The sequence below is a fragment of the Saccoglossus kowalevskii genome, chromosome 12, assembly GCF_978046115.1.
Source record: "Saccoglossus kowalevskii chromosome 12, keSacKowa6.1, whole genome shotgun sequence".
In the NCBI taxonomy this organism is placed as follows: Eukaryota; Metazoa; Hemichordata; class Enteropneusta; family Harrimaniidae; genus Saccoglossus; species Saccoglossus kowalevskii.
In genome coordinates, this window is record NC_140652.1 from 37,319,305 (window position 1) to 37,335,008 (window position 15,704).

At 35.8% G+C, this 15,704-nt stretch overlaps 1 pseudogene; it reads right to left on the bottom strand.

The window, feature by feature from the left end:
• Positions 1 to 11,642: 11,642 nt before the first annotated feature.
• On the bottom strand, positions 11,643 to 14,390 carry LOC146735846 (uncharacterized; annotated as a pseudogene).
• Positions 14,391 to 15,704: the final 1,314 nt, after the last annotated feature.

Here is a 15,704-nt window from a genome sequence, read left to right on the forward strand (position 1 = left end):
CTGCAATAACGATGAAACGTAGATTTCGATCGTCATTATATAGTTTGTGCTATCACGTGACTAGAGCTTGGTATGGGATAATTGACGTTTGTTTTTGTCATGTAATATGATGAAATGCTGTTTTTTTATCACCGCTTATCTGTGTATATCTGATGAATGCAGTAAGTTTTATAGGTCATATTCGTGTAAATAGGTCATATGCGTGTCGATGTTTTTCTAGATTACTAGTACCTTGATTCTGTACCGCTCACTTGGAGAATTACTCGCCATTTTCGTGGATGTTTTATGACAAATCGGAAGCAGTCTTTTTATCTTTTGAATAGGAAAATACATCGGTAATGCAAAGATACTGACTAATAGTTTTTGCATAAGAACTTTCTTCTTATTCTTATTAATTAGCATACTTCAAAGGGCCCATAAAATACATTTTGTTCCATACAGTTGACTATTTCAATGTATTGCTCGTTGGCTGCACCTGATTGCAGACAACCCATGTATAGCATGTAATACGGCCCAGTGTATTTCACAAATACTTCAAGTCACCTCACTTTTCAAATGACGAACCACGTATATAGTAGTATTTATGTGGTATCAATATTTCTTAGTAATTCACATTTAAAACAAATATGTTGACCAACATTGCGGTGGAAAAAATACAATGACCTGGAGTAATTTCTCACATTTTACACAATAGTGTATGAAGGATAATGGACACTCGAAATATCGGAGCTCTACAATAAAAATATAATATAAATGTTCAACTAGCCATTTCTTACCTTGAAATAAAAAAAAAAAATTCGAAGAGCATCGGGGAAAATATTAATAATCATTCTTATCAATCGCTTGCTTTATTTTTTTTTTTTACATTTGTTGGCAACTTCCGCGCTAAAAAAGATGGAAAATACGAGTGTGGTTCTTTTGCGAGGTCCTGTTGATAATACGGACAAATCCAATCTCCGGCGTCGATTCACATAGTGTTTTTGTGCTGTGATAGGCTTCAAAATTATTCACTGAAAAACATCGGTATATTTTGACAAACGGATGGAATTTGACCTCAGTTCAAAAAGAAAATACTAGGCTGAGATACATTAGAGACCACGCGAATCAGTTTTCTCTGCAAGTTGTGAAATAAAGTAAACCAGGGTATGGTCGATGATTTTCAGCCCTGAAGGACTTCCGTGTGAATCCTGAGTTTCGAATTGTTCATCGACTGGCCACCAAATATTTATGGTATAACTAAATTTGACACGTTTTTTTTAAGCCCAATAAATTATTCATACAAGCTCAAGCTCTGTTCGATTTTTTCAGGGCATGTGGCCGTTTTAGTCGAAAATATTTTTTGTGAGAACACTTTTACGGTACCTATAACGGTATAGACCGAACTCATTCAATGATCGTGACTTAATTTTAAAAATTGAATGTTAAATTTTACCAGACCGACCGCCTGTGGACCGACGTGGATTTGGTATCGTTATTTTTGGAATTAATCATTAACATTTCAACAACAACAACAACAACAACTATTACTAGTACTACTAGACATTCTTATTAGTTTAAACAAACGTGCATATATAATTAGTATTTATTTAATCTCCTCAAATCCTTGTAGATGTAGATTAACATCCAGTGAGAATCCATGTTTTGCCTTTAACTTGAAAGTCACCACATCGTTAACTTTTATTGTCTAATATTGTTTAAGGGTGCTTCTGTATGTATAATATCAACAAAAATGTTACTATTTTTTATTCGGGGGGAATTATCAACAATGATAATCATGTCAGGAACACGTGTATGGAATTTGAATAATCAGGAGTGAAAGTCAAACAGCCCTGTTATTTAAATTTTGTCTCTCACCAATGTCCCCAATCTATGGAGTTAGCTCAGAGACCATACATCAAGTCAGCTAGTAATATTAGTATTTTAAAAAAAATGTAGTTTTAAATAGTTAAATTTCACTGTACAAATTTGTTTTCAGAACAAAGTATAGAAATGAAATTAAAGAGAACATTTAAAACAAACATTGTGACCAATATTGGATAACGGGCTAAAATACGGGGCTCTTGCAATAATCCCGTTAGAAATATTGTCGGGAATAATTTGCCTTTAACTGTGTGTCATAAAATAGTACATATCAAAAAGAAAATCACATGATGGTGCATTTAATGGATTTAAACATTTGAGCAAAAATGTAGGGCTGTTATAGTCGCGTGAGCAGAATCTGACTACATGTGGGCATTCCCACCCTAAAAACAAATATAAACTGATAAATTAATTAATAAATAAATAATGGGCATTAATTTTATAGATAAGTTAAATATATGTGATGTATTGAGTACACTGCCTCGTTATGTGGTTAGATAATAACTGTATTATACAGTATATTTTATTCTGTTCATTGTCAGTACAGGTGACCTTTTGGAGCAGTTTTTCATAATATATTTCATAATATTTATAATTTTTAATTGTTTATAGTCATAAATATTTGGTGGCCAGTTGATGAACAATTCGAAACTCAGGATTCACACGGAAGTCCTCCAGGGCTGAAAATCATCGACCCTACTCTGGTTTACTTTATTTCCCAACTTGCAGAGAAAACTGATTTGCCATGGACTCTAATGTATCTCGGCCTAGTATTTTCTTTTTTAACTGAGGTCAAATTCAATCCGTTTGGCAAAATATACCGATGTTACTCAGCTAATAATTTTGAAGCCTGTCACAGCACAAAAACACTATGTGAATCGACGCCGGAAATTGGATGGTACGACGACCCTTCACTTAGCGTCAAATATGCTTTGTTACAACATCATTGTGATTGGCTGAAAGTCACATGATCGGAGCACGACCTGGGTCACAGAACCATATTTGTCCGTATTATCAACATGACCTCGCAAAAGAACCACACCCACATTTTCAATCTTTTTTAGCGCGGAAGTTGCCAACAAATGTCAAAAAACTCGAGAATTTCATGGATTTGAATAAAATAACGCAAGCGATTGATAAAAATGATTATTAATATTTTCCCCGATTCTCTTCGAATTTTTATTTTTGTATTTCAAGGTAAGAAATGGCTATTTGAAGTTGCATCGTCTTCAATGCGGCTGTTTCACCGCGAACAACTCTAGCTCTGTTTTATTAGATCTGTTATCAGAGAGACACTCGAAGGATTAGCTTGTTTGTAAACTGTCAGCGTGTACAGTGGGACAGTAATGTTTGTCAGAGGATTATCCCTCGTTGTTCGTTTGCATAACAATGTAAACCCGAACGTTCCTGGAGTACGGACTCAAGTGCCAGCAGTTTTCTTCATTTTTCACGCTCGAGCTTGAAATTATTCATTATATGACACTCTTTGTGAGTTCTATTATATCAGTGGTTAATATGTTTGGCCATTTTAGTGTATATTTATAATAATGCAGCAAATCTACAGTGTTTTATTAACCAAAACTGTTTTTCGCGTTTTTTCGAGTTGAAGTTTTGATCGAGTACGACTCATTGGGACCGCCGCCAAATCAAGTGCGTTCGGACTAGGACATTCAAACTCGCAGTTATCGTTCAAAAGATAATGATGGTGCGAAATATGTCTGGGTTTTTAAAGAAAATGCTTTATCACAGAATAATAGTCTGTTAAAGGTGCCAAGTATTGTAGTGATTTGTACACACTATTGATATGCTAATTAATGTACACCTGGTATGCCAATACATCTGGCATGCGCTGTTATAAATGAAATGTAATTCAATAAACCGTTGTCAGTATTCAAAAAGCCTTGGTCGTGTTTGTGTCTTGTCATTGTGCTGTGTATGTGCGTGCTTTTGCTACGGGTCCACCCCAGAATACCACAAGTATGAAATAATTTGGGGACAAAAAAAACAAACCTGCACAGAAATCGGAATAATAGGTCTTTTGATTTCCGTGGACACATTTCAATGGACTTGATTACGGACAATGCATGACGTAAATTTCACCAAAAAATTCCGCAGTCGCAATCGCGGACTTAGTCATTTTTTACAAGGTTCGCCATTTTTTTATGTCGCATGATAATTATGTAAACAATGACTGTCCAGTTTGTGCGAACTTTGTACCTCTATACTTAGTCTTTTGAAATATATAAGCTAAATTACTGTTCTGAACGAGACAACATACAGAGAATGTTTTATTCGAAAACCCTTCTCGTTACCTCAAGGGTGCTTCTGTATGTACAAAATCAACAAAAATGTTACTATTTTTTTTATTCGGGGGAATTATCAACAATGGTAATCATGTCAGGAAAACGTGTATGGAATTTGAATAATCCGGAGTGAAAGTCAAACGGCCCTGTTATTTAAATGTTGTCTCTCACCAATGTCCCCAATCTATGGAGTTAGCTCAGAGACCATACATCAAGTCAGCTAGTAATATTAGTATTTTAAAAAAAATGTAGTTTTAAATAGTTAAATTTCACTGTACAAATTTTGTTTTCAGAACAAAGTATAGAAATGAAATTAAAGAGAACATTTAAAACAAACATTGTGACCAATATTGGATAACGGGCTAAAATACGGGGCTCTTGCAATAATCCCGTTAGAAATATTGTCGGGAATAATTTACCTTTAACTGTGTGTCATAAAATAGTACATATCAAAAAGAAAATCACATGATGGTGTATTTATGGTTTAAACATTTGAGCAAAAATGTAGGGCTGTTATAGTCGCGTGAGCAGAATCTGACTACATGTGAGCATTCCCACCCTAAAAACAAATATAAACTGATAAATTAATTAATAAATAAATAATGGGCATTAATTGTATAGATAAGTTAAATATATGTGATGTATTGAGTACACTGCCTCGTTATGTGGTTAGATAATAACTGTATTATACAGTATATTTTATTTTATTCTGTTCATTGTCAGTACAGCTGACCTTTTGGAACAGTTTTTCATAATCACTACCATTTTGTAAAAAAAAAATGGTTGACAGTATTAAGCTCTGGATACATTTTCTCCATCTCAATGTTGTCAAATTCCTCTTTTTTGGAACTCAGAAAGGCGGTAAAGTACAAGGTTTACTGAGAGTAAAATCATAATACTAGTAATTCAACGTTGCAGTGGGAACAAATGTCCAAACTATGTTGCTCGAATTATTGTGATAAAACAAGATAATAACATTGTATTTTTGTTTATCACATCTCACTGCTGTTACGCATGCTGTGATTGGTTGAGACTCGGTCACATGACATTGAATAAAAATCAATATTACATGGTATGTTGCCCACCAAGTGGATATTACATGGGTATATCACATAGATGACGTCACTGAAACTACTGCGCAACGATACTGCGCATAACAATTGTCGTTTGCTGCACTTGTGCTGCCCCGGTCGCTGTTTTTTTCGGGGTTGCTTTCAAGATTTTAAGGAACTTTAACCATCCGAAATAGACAGCGAACGTGTTGAATGAATATTAAGTAAAATACTTTGTTTTGATGTTTAGGGTATTTTTGTATATCAAGTAAAAATGTACGGCAAAGCTGCCACTGAAACGTCGCAGCCGGGGTCGCTGCAGCGCGTTCTACTCTGTGAGCATTTCTACGCGTTCCACGCCGATGCTAAGAAAACGATCTACTGCTGAAACCACTGAACTGTTTTTTCAGCTTCTGAGTCGCCCCTACTGCGCAACTGCCAGGCCTGATGAATCGGTTGGCTGTCACGCTACTGATCACTGGCTGTCATCCTAGTCTGGTTCCCTGCCCAAGTTTTCACCGCTGAGGGCTCAAAGAAAAACAAGGTCAGGTACGGGCCGACATCTTGGTCAGATTTCTGGCCAAAATGGATGACAGTCACATGATGGTCACATGGTTACTTCGCAACAAACAAAATGGCTGCCTCCACTGTGACATGTACGCCGGTCAAGATAAGTAATTCATCTCAAGCGTGTTTTGTTTGTAGTACAGTGGGGACACGAACAAAAAAAAATTACGAAGGTACCGGGAAACATAACTTGAAGTTGTTGTTGTCGAAATATGGCGAAGTAGAGGTGATTGAGGGTTTGATTTGTATAATAATGATAATAATAATATTTTATTAGCCTTTGGAGCGGCAAACAAAGAGAAGAAAACAACCAAATCATACATATTTGAAAAAGGAAAGAAGAAAAATCACATTAAATTCAAACTTTCTTTTCTATACTTATACAATTGAGTAATAAATACTCTAACTTCCTTGGATACAATATTCCCCAAATTATTGTTGACTTTCCACAATATGTCGCTAAAAAGTACATTAAACTTAAAATTAATTCCTCCAGAAAGTAAGTTATTAATAAGTGTTGGGTCTACTTCAAGGTTTTGAACTTTGTACATGAAATCTCCATAAAATTTGTGTCTTAAATGATAAGTTGCTTTGCATAAAAATAGAAAATGATAAATATCTTCTTTGTCGTTATTACATAGCTTGCACATTCCATTCCCTTTATATTTGTCCCATGTTATTTTATTACCCTCTAAATCCAGTGAGTTAGATCTGACTTTAAAATACAGTGATATGCCATGATGATCAAGGGGATCATTTATATAGTTTTCTTTTTCCTTATTTCTTTTAACCCAACTGTAATGTTCCAGTGATTTCATATTAGATATTTGATCTGCAAACGTTTTTACTTCATTTTGTTCACTTATTTTATAAAAGCTTTTGAGCCAGTTTATATTGTTAGGTATGTTTAACCCATAGACATGGTCTAATCCGTTAGTTTCAAGTACTTTGTGCACATATGTTGGCCAATTCCAAGTAAGCTTACGGTTGTTTACATACAACTTGTGCAATTCTGTGAAAACAATTTTGGTCCATCTGGTGTTATTCATTTCTTGTAATCTGTTCAAATATTTAATTCGAAAAGTATCAAGGGTGTAGCTCAAATCAGCCCATCCTAAATCCCCTAATACAGCAGAGCAAGCAACATTTCTGTTGACTTTAAAAAGGAATTTGCCAAACTGATATTGCAGACTTTTTAACTTTTTCCTATCATCGTTATTTTCTAAAAACCATACACCACATCCATAGCTAATAGATGGTAAAATTATACTCTTCCACAATACATCACCATACTCAAACCTATTGTAACTATTGTGTTGATTGATGATGGCTTTACAATATGCTATTAATTTCATCCCCTTCTTGTAAATTTCAGTAAATTGTGCATGGTCCTTTATAGTTTTAGAAATAACTATTCCCAAGTATTTATATGTGTTAGTCTCTTCTAGTAACAGATTTCCTAATTTCCAGAGTGTGCCTTTTCTATGCAATTTTTTGCCAAAATACATTACTTGGGATTTGTTGCTGTTGTAACTTAATTTCCAATTGTCTGCAAATTTTGCTGCTATGTCTAACATATTTTGTAATTCATCTGCATTATTTGCGATGAGGACAACATCATCTGCCCAAAATAGTCCAGGAATTATCTTTTTACCTATTTCTACCCCTAATTTTGAATCCTGCAGCATTTTTGCAAATTCATTTATGTAAATTGAAAATAGTAAAGGACTTAACACACATCCTTGTTTGACCCCTTCTGTAGTTTCAAAATAATCCGTTTCTATGTCGTTAAAGTTAACTTTGTTAAAAACATTTTCATACATATCATTAATTATATTCCACAATGTTCCTCTAATTCCTGCATTCCACAGTGAAACCCGAAGTCCATCTTTCCAAACTCGATCAAAAGCTTTAGAAAAATCTAGGAAAGCAACATATGTAGAATTGTGAACGCCATTTGTTGACACTAGATCGTCAGGTGAATGAATTTCGAGAGAAATGCCAAACTTCGAGCAGACTAAATTCGAATGTGAAGCGATGTGCGAGATCTCCATTGGTTGCTAAAGGAAAAAGCTTTTAAGAAACACTCCAATTTGTCAAGTTGTAAGATCACCGAAATCACTGACAGTGTTGAAATAAGATGTGCAGAAGAATGTCCAACTCCATGTTTGTTTACATTTACGGGGAGCGTGACATAAAACTGTCGTCTTCACGGCAACAAAACAGCAGGTGGCCTGGTTGCGTCAGATTTCTTGAACGCGCTCGTAGTTTGTTTTAAAATTGGGTCAAGTCTCAGACTAGTACGAAACCTTTACTCTAATCTCGGGAAAACGATATATTTATTCAGTTACCGGTGATACACACTTCGAACCCAGTTTTAAAACGTTGAAAAATTATTCAAACAAATCGACCACTTCGGAAACATATTTTCTATATTTATTCAATCAATTGGCCCACCCCCAAAAATATTTATTTTTACATGGCCGAATTGATTGAGTTTTTACGGTACAATGTAATTCCCAGGGGACACTTAATTATAATAACTTATTTTGGTGAATATTTGTTCATCCAAACAATTCATATTTCTCTTTTCAAAAGAATTTGATTTTATATATAATGGTCAGCACATTTTGTGTGGCAAAACCCCATCACAAATATGGGTTCCAGGTCTTCAAGCGAGTCAGATTCCAGGGTTTTAGTGGTCCTATGCTATGTTATGCCACCATAAATAGTCTTTAACCCCTATGCTTATCTGATATCACATATTTAGTGTAATGTTTATAATGGCACTAAATTTCCTCTATGATATACTCGACCTCAGAAAATAAATTTACAAGTAATTTGTGTACCATATGTGTATTTGCTACATTAGAAGCTCACCTAAACCAAAATTTGAATTGTTTGTATACTGTAGTGTTAGAGTATCAATTATTTTTGCCAGACAGACCTTGACATGTAGTTAAGAGTATGCGCTTCTAATGTAACAAATACAGTACATCTAAGTATGAGTGAGTGGTCATGTTCACTGGATTTATAAATTAGAAACTGCAACATTTATGCGCATCACAGCCATAGAGTGCCATGTAAAAATCAAAATGTTATTGGCCCAAATGACACTAATGCTGTGACACTGATTTAAATGCATCAGCAATTTTACAAATGTGGGCTTCATAGTGTGACAATTTCCAGGGTTACATCTTTCCACCACTGTGAATATTACATATGCAAGTAAGACAGCACAATGTTTTTTTTTAAGTTAAAGATAATCATTTATTATATACATGTTTCACTGCAAGTTTGGTACATACCACATAAAATATTTGTAAATAAACATCCCTGTCTCATCAATTTAGTAATTGTGTCATTGGTATTTTTCGACCCAAAGAAAGCTTCAAAAGGGCTCCCACATATTGTGAACAATCGTATTGGACAGACATCAAGAAATGTGTGCAGAGTTGCATGAACCTAATTGCACATTGCACAAGAGTTGTTACAAGAGTGAGGTTGACTTGATTGCATTAACAAACAAGTCATGCACCAGCACAGTCCTTGTGAATTACCAACTTGTATGCTGTGTATCAGCACTTAGATATGCATATGTATAGAAATTAATTGCTGCAGGCTGGCATATCCAAATTATATATACATTTGTAAAACAAGCAGTCTATCGGTTGATACAGCTCTGCTGTATTGTGAAATGTACCAGCTTAACACATTTGAAATATAGCTGCAAGCAGCGATCAACTAGTTTCGAACCTATGGCAGCATTGGTACAGGGCTGTAATACACCAAATTTAGTTCAAGGGGTCTTGAAAAAAACTATATCACACCACCCTCTTCTCCCCCTCCAAATATAAGTCCCTTTAAAAACTTTAAAACATTCGATTGGAACCCTTACTCATCACACCAATTTTGGTTCAAATCGGTCACATGGCCTTGGAGTTAAATGAATTCATACCCCCCCCCCCCACAAAAAAAAAAAAAACTGCTATTAGGACACCCGCAGGGGTACTCTTTGTCATCACACCAAATTTGGTCCAAATTGGTCAAGGGGTTTTGGAGTAAAACGCAAATATATAAAAATCACACCCCCCCCCTCCCCTCAAAATTGACCCTCTCAGAAAAGTAACACCATTATAACATTCACTAGGAGACTCTTTGTCACAACACCAAAATTGGTCAAGGAGTCTTGGAGTAAAACGCAAATATATAAAAATCACACCCCCCTCCCCTCAAAATTGACCCTCTCAGAAAAGTAACACCATTATAACATTCACTAGGAGACTCTTTGTCACAACACCAAAATTGGTCAAGGAGTCTTGGAGTAAAAGGCAAATATATAAAAACCACCCTCCGCCCCCTCAAAAATGCCCCTCTCAGAAAAGTAACATCATTATAACATTCACTGAGGGACTCTTTGTCATCACACCAAATTTGGTCCAAATCGGTCAAGGTGTCTAGAAGTAAGATGCAAATATATAATGTCTAATCCTTAAATTTGGTACAAATACACAATGTACGTTCAGACAATTCAAACGAAGTAACAAAAACCATATGAGAATTAGCTGGTTAATTCCCAAAACTGATAAACTGATAAGCTCCGAGGATTTTAATGGAAATACCATGAACAGTTTTTTTTAAATAAAGGATATCCTGGTAGATCAAAGCAAAAACATATCTCCTCTCACAGGATAGTGACATAAGTTTTTCCTTCTGATTATCTAAGCAATAGACCCCTTTCATAAATCTAGCATAGTTCCTTTCTAAATACACAGGAAACCTCATCCTTGAACTCTACAAAATATAAAAATACTAATTATTTCACAACCAAGGGAGTTTATTAGCTTTCAAAAGGACCGTCTGCACTGTACACTCTATGGTAAAAACACACTGCTAAGCATTCATTACCTACTGGCCTCACTCTGAGTTAAGGTCAACGGTTAATGAGTGAGGGCGCTTGATTTATGAAAGGGGTCTATGTGCCATGAATTTATTGCTGTGAATCCTGTGCATCCAGGATATCAAATGGTCTAGCCCTAATCTAAATTGCAGTTGAGAGCAAGCATACAAATTGATATATATATATATATAGGACTTCAAGACACACAGATTCAAAACTTAGGTGAAATATATTGTCAAAGTAAGGTGTATCACTGAAAACTGAGGGGGATTATGAACACTAAGGCACAGCGCTTAATTGATGTGTGTGATAAAATGTATCATACAAACACACATTTTTTTTCATGAACTAGAAATCATTGTCAAAGAGTATTGGACATCCAGTTGAAAACAGTATTGTTTTATCAATGTATTGCATGCCATTGTTTGAGCTCCCAATCAGTATATACATTGACAATATATAGAGTATCACTACATGCTAACAATAAGTGAGTTGCCATATTAAGGATAAATTAGTCTTTGGTCACTTTATTGAATATACGTAACAGTACTCCATCAACACATCCAACAAAGTGATCAACTTTCAGAATTTATCCTTATTTTTACAGCATGAAACCCTGCTCTAACAAAATGTCTCACTATTGTTTTGAATATGCATGTCTTGAAGCACCCATATATACATATATATTAATTTGTATGCTTTCAACTGGAAGCAAACACATGAGCAAATAACATTTCCCCTCAGTTTCCAGTGAAAATTTGAGGTACATAACTATAAAGATTCTCCTCTTTCTACACTTGCAAAATAAGAGAAATTATATTATCAACATATTGATCCTCCAAATAAAAATCAGAAATCAAAAACTTGCGATTGGAGTATCTTGTATATTTTGAAGATATCTTCTCCGCTAAAGATGGTGTCCATCCTGTGACAACTGAAGGAGAAGGTGCATTACAGATGTTATTTTCAGCTTCAAAATACTGTAATAACACATCACATATTACCTGTGCTTTGTGATCATCAAAATCACTTTCATCAGCATCTGACTGTACATCAGATTCTGCTCCTGATGGCTATCAGTTTCAGCTGGCTGCTAACAGCCCGCAACAATAGGATCTGATGTACAGCCTGATGATAATGAAACTGAGAATCACAGATGGTACAGTCACACAATAGCTTGCAATTGTCACAGCACTGATGTTTAATGATTTAGTCCTTGGGAAATTCCTGACCAAAATGTGAGGCTAGTGACACTCTACGACATTCATCTGTTGTACAGTATTTCCTCATTTCCTCAGTCATGCCTTTCACATTGTGTGCTTTGTCAGATGCGTTGTAGTACAAAATAGCCTCAGATTCTTCCCCATCTCTCCCACATCTGTCAACTTCCTGAATGTATGCTAATGAACAAATGAGAATTGTATTTAACATTTAAGTAGCTTTACTACAAGTTACAAAAATAGTGCAATATGGTACTGGACTGTATTTGCTGTATTACTAGAGCATATGCATAGGTAAATGACATGGTAATATATCTCTATACAGTACAGGAAAAGTTTAGTTTATTGTACACTTCTATTGAAGATGCACTTCTCATATTGAGCAAATGCGTATTTTCATGAGTTCTCTTGGGTGACTGACATCAATTGTTATATCCATTCTATGATGTAACCTGTGGCATTTCATCATAAAATAACTTTCCTAGCCATCATCGTCATCCAATAACTACACTCATGACAGGATTACAGGATTATTGGGACTTCAGATTCTCTTGAACCAACCAATTGCTTGTGGTCATTAAATAATCAAAACAAATAAAACATTCAAAATGTTGGCAACACTTACAAGCAGTATAATAATAAGATCATGCACACAATAAAGGAACTTGGTTTTACACATTGTATGTCAAATATGTACAATGCGCTCTGAAAATTCATGAATTTTGTGCGTAACATTGCATTACTACATTTAGACTGAACTACATGCATTTTAACATACTTTCCATTGTTCTTGGTACACCAGCATGGATAATTCGCCTGACTTGTTTTGGATCTGCACCCATCCCATATGCCTCAGTTGCAAATAACAATCTGATACCACAATTCATGGTCTGCATGCCATCGATCACCTCTTTCTTCATCTGCTTAATGATAAAAGTATGATATATAAATTGTCAATATGCAAGTTGATATGAAATAGCCAAATGGCTCAAGTTAATTGTTGTGGCAAAGGTAATGTAACAGAATATCATATGATAGTTAAATGACAGAGGTGCATTTATAGTAAAAAAAATGCACAAATTATTAATATACAGAACAGTATACAACAAATTTTGATGGCTTATCTGTTCTTGTGTTGGAGATAAACATCTAATATAGCAAATACAGTTAAAGGGGCACAGTCGCTATATCTTTTATACAAATTTGGCTTAAGTGTAAAGTGAACTGCATTCACCAATTTGATAAAGAACACACACTTATCACGTGTCTGATCTTTCAGTGTGTCATTTGATGAGGCAACAGCCACATTGTTTACCTAAATGTTATAGACAAAGCTGCTTATAAACCCGGAACAAATGATTTATATATATAACAATTAACAAATAAATATTCACTTTATTTTTTTATTGGTAAAACCATCAGAGGACCAATTTGTTATTTACTATACAACAACAAAAATAACATACCATACCATACAGAATATGGAAAACAATCGTTAAACAGTAGAAGTCATATCCAAGTTAGTATTTATAGTTAACAAAATAACTTAAATTTACCTTGTTAGTGCATGAGGCATGGAATTGAGCCACCAGACCAGATATATCATCTATATCACTGTCAAAAGTTGGCATTAAGGACAATTCGTGAGCAAATCCACACCATTTAAGTGATGAGTAAACAATTGTTTGTGGAAAACATTCCTGTTTACTGCGCAATTCATCAATAAGTGGTTTGAAGATCTCCTTAAAAGACTCTTCAATTCTGTTGTTTGGAAGTCTTTTTGTCACATGGAACATTATGTTTGGTCTATCTATGCTGGCAGCGATAATAACAGGATTGGTAAGCAGAAGATGTGATGATATTTCTTGCTGTGTTCTTTTCGTACCGGTGGCCATAGGTCTTTCAGATTTCGATATTCCGGACGGAAATCACTTCCCCATTGTACTACACAGTGTGCTTCGTCAACAACAATATGAGATACCTTGTGTTGCCAAATGTCGCCACGAAATACGGCGAAGAGTTTCTTGGTCATTATGTGTTCTGGGTGAGACAGTATATACAAATACTCACAACTAATGAAACTGGACAAACTACAGTCAAACTCCGGATTTAACCGCACTGACCTTGCGCCGAGTCTACGAGACTGTTCTTCTATAATAGCATTCAATGGCGAGATCAAGATCACTGTCCTGGGACTGTGTGAAGCTGACATGTAGGGAAGGCACTCAAAAATCAGTGATTTTCCATAACCGGTAGGCAACAAGCCTATACAATCACTATCAGTGGATGCCTTCAAACAATCAACTTGCTTTGGTCTTAAATATGTGTAACATGAATGACTGTTTGCGTTTACATGTGCTAAAGCAATCTTTGTTTTCATAACAAACTCCATGTCCATGGAAGCCGCCATGTTGAATTGTCTCAGTGACGAATCAGATGTTCCGTACGTAACTACCAATAACCGCCTTGGATGTAATACCCCGTACCTGACCCTTTTCTAAAACCGCCCTCAGCGTTGAAATGGGGCAGGGAACCAGACTAGCTGTCATCCAACTTTTCAAACGAAAAGTCGACGCGCCAAAAAAATAAGTGTAAACCACGCCCTCAACGTCACAAAGTTACGCCCATTGACCCGACATGACCTCCGAATTCAACCAATCAAATACTATAGCGCGTATTTCCATAATCAGTCGTCCGAGACTTTTTTCTCGATGTCATCATGGCGAGTTACGGCAACAGACGTCACGTCTAATTTTGCACGAAGCGCCAAGCTGAGAACTCCACTGAAAGCAGACAAGCCAACCCTAGCTGTCGATAAACGTGTAACGTTAAACTCATCTCCAAAGGTTATTATTCGTAAGCACAATGTTGAACTTTCTGAGACTCATAGTAATTTTACCAGTAGCAAGAAATCAAAACGTCGCATTGACGATACTGAGCGAGATCAAGTTAGAGAAAATCGGCGAACTACCAGGCAAAAGACACAAAGTAGCATCCGACCGGATGTTATTAACGTTGGTGGTTCAACTTTAAAATACCTGTCTCCGACCGAGAAAATGAGAGAAGATTTATTGGAAGACATTGAAAATAATCAGAATGAAACAGAAAGACTTGAGAAACGGTGTCTTGAAGAGTCATTCCAGCCAACGTCGTCATTACATACTAATATCCGTGGACCAACATGTAGCAAATGTCATCAGCGCCTGGGACATAACGTACTTCACTGTACTTATCCCAAGTGTGAAAGTGCTGCGTTTTGTAAAGACGTGACCAGGAGTGAACACCGAAACGAAAGACAGAAAATGAGTAAAAATAATAAAAATCTAGAACTTGAAAGGTTAGAAAATATATCTCGGCTACCCGGAACACATTTGCTGCAAAAATAAGACAACAACTCATTGCCAGTGACACGGACAAATATCTGACAACTGAGAGCCAGTTAAAATGGTTGGAAGTCAATACGGACAGTAGAAAACTTGAAACAATGTTAGAAGGAAGACTTCCGGGTGACCCGATTGATCTACAGGAATTAATCTGTGAATTTGACAATCAAAAAACGGGAGAAAATGAACAAAAAAGACATTCAAGCGCAAAACAGAGAAAAGTAATAGACCTCTGGAAAATGAAAGGTGTTACTTGGCCAGAAGCCACTGAATCCACGGTAAATACAGACGCCGGTATTACACCATCGTCCGCCTGCACGGTGTTGTTCCGTTCGGACATTCCTCCCTCTACAACACCGTGCGGTAATACCATTCATAATCGTGTATGTCACGTGGTTGCGCGATAGAAAGTTTACCGA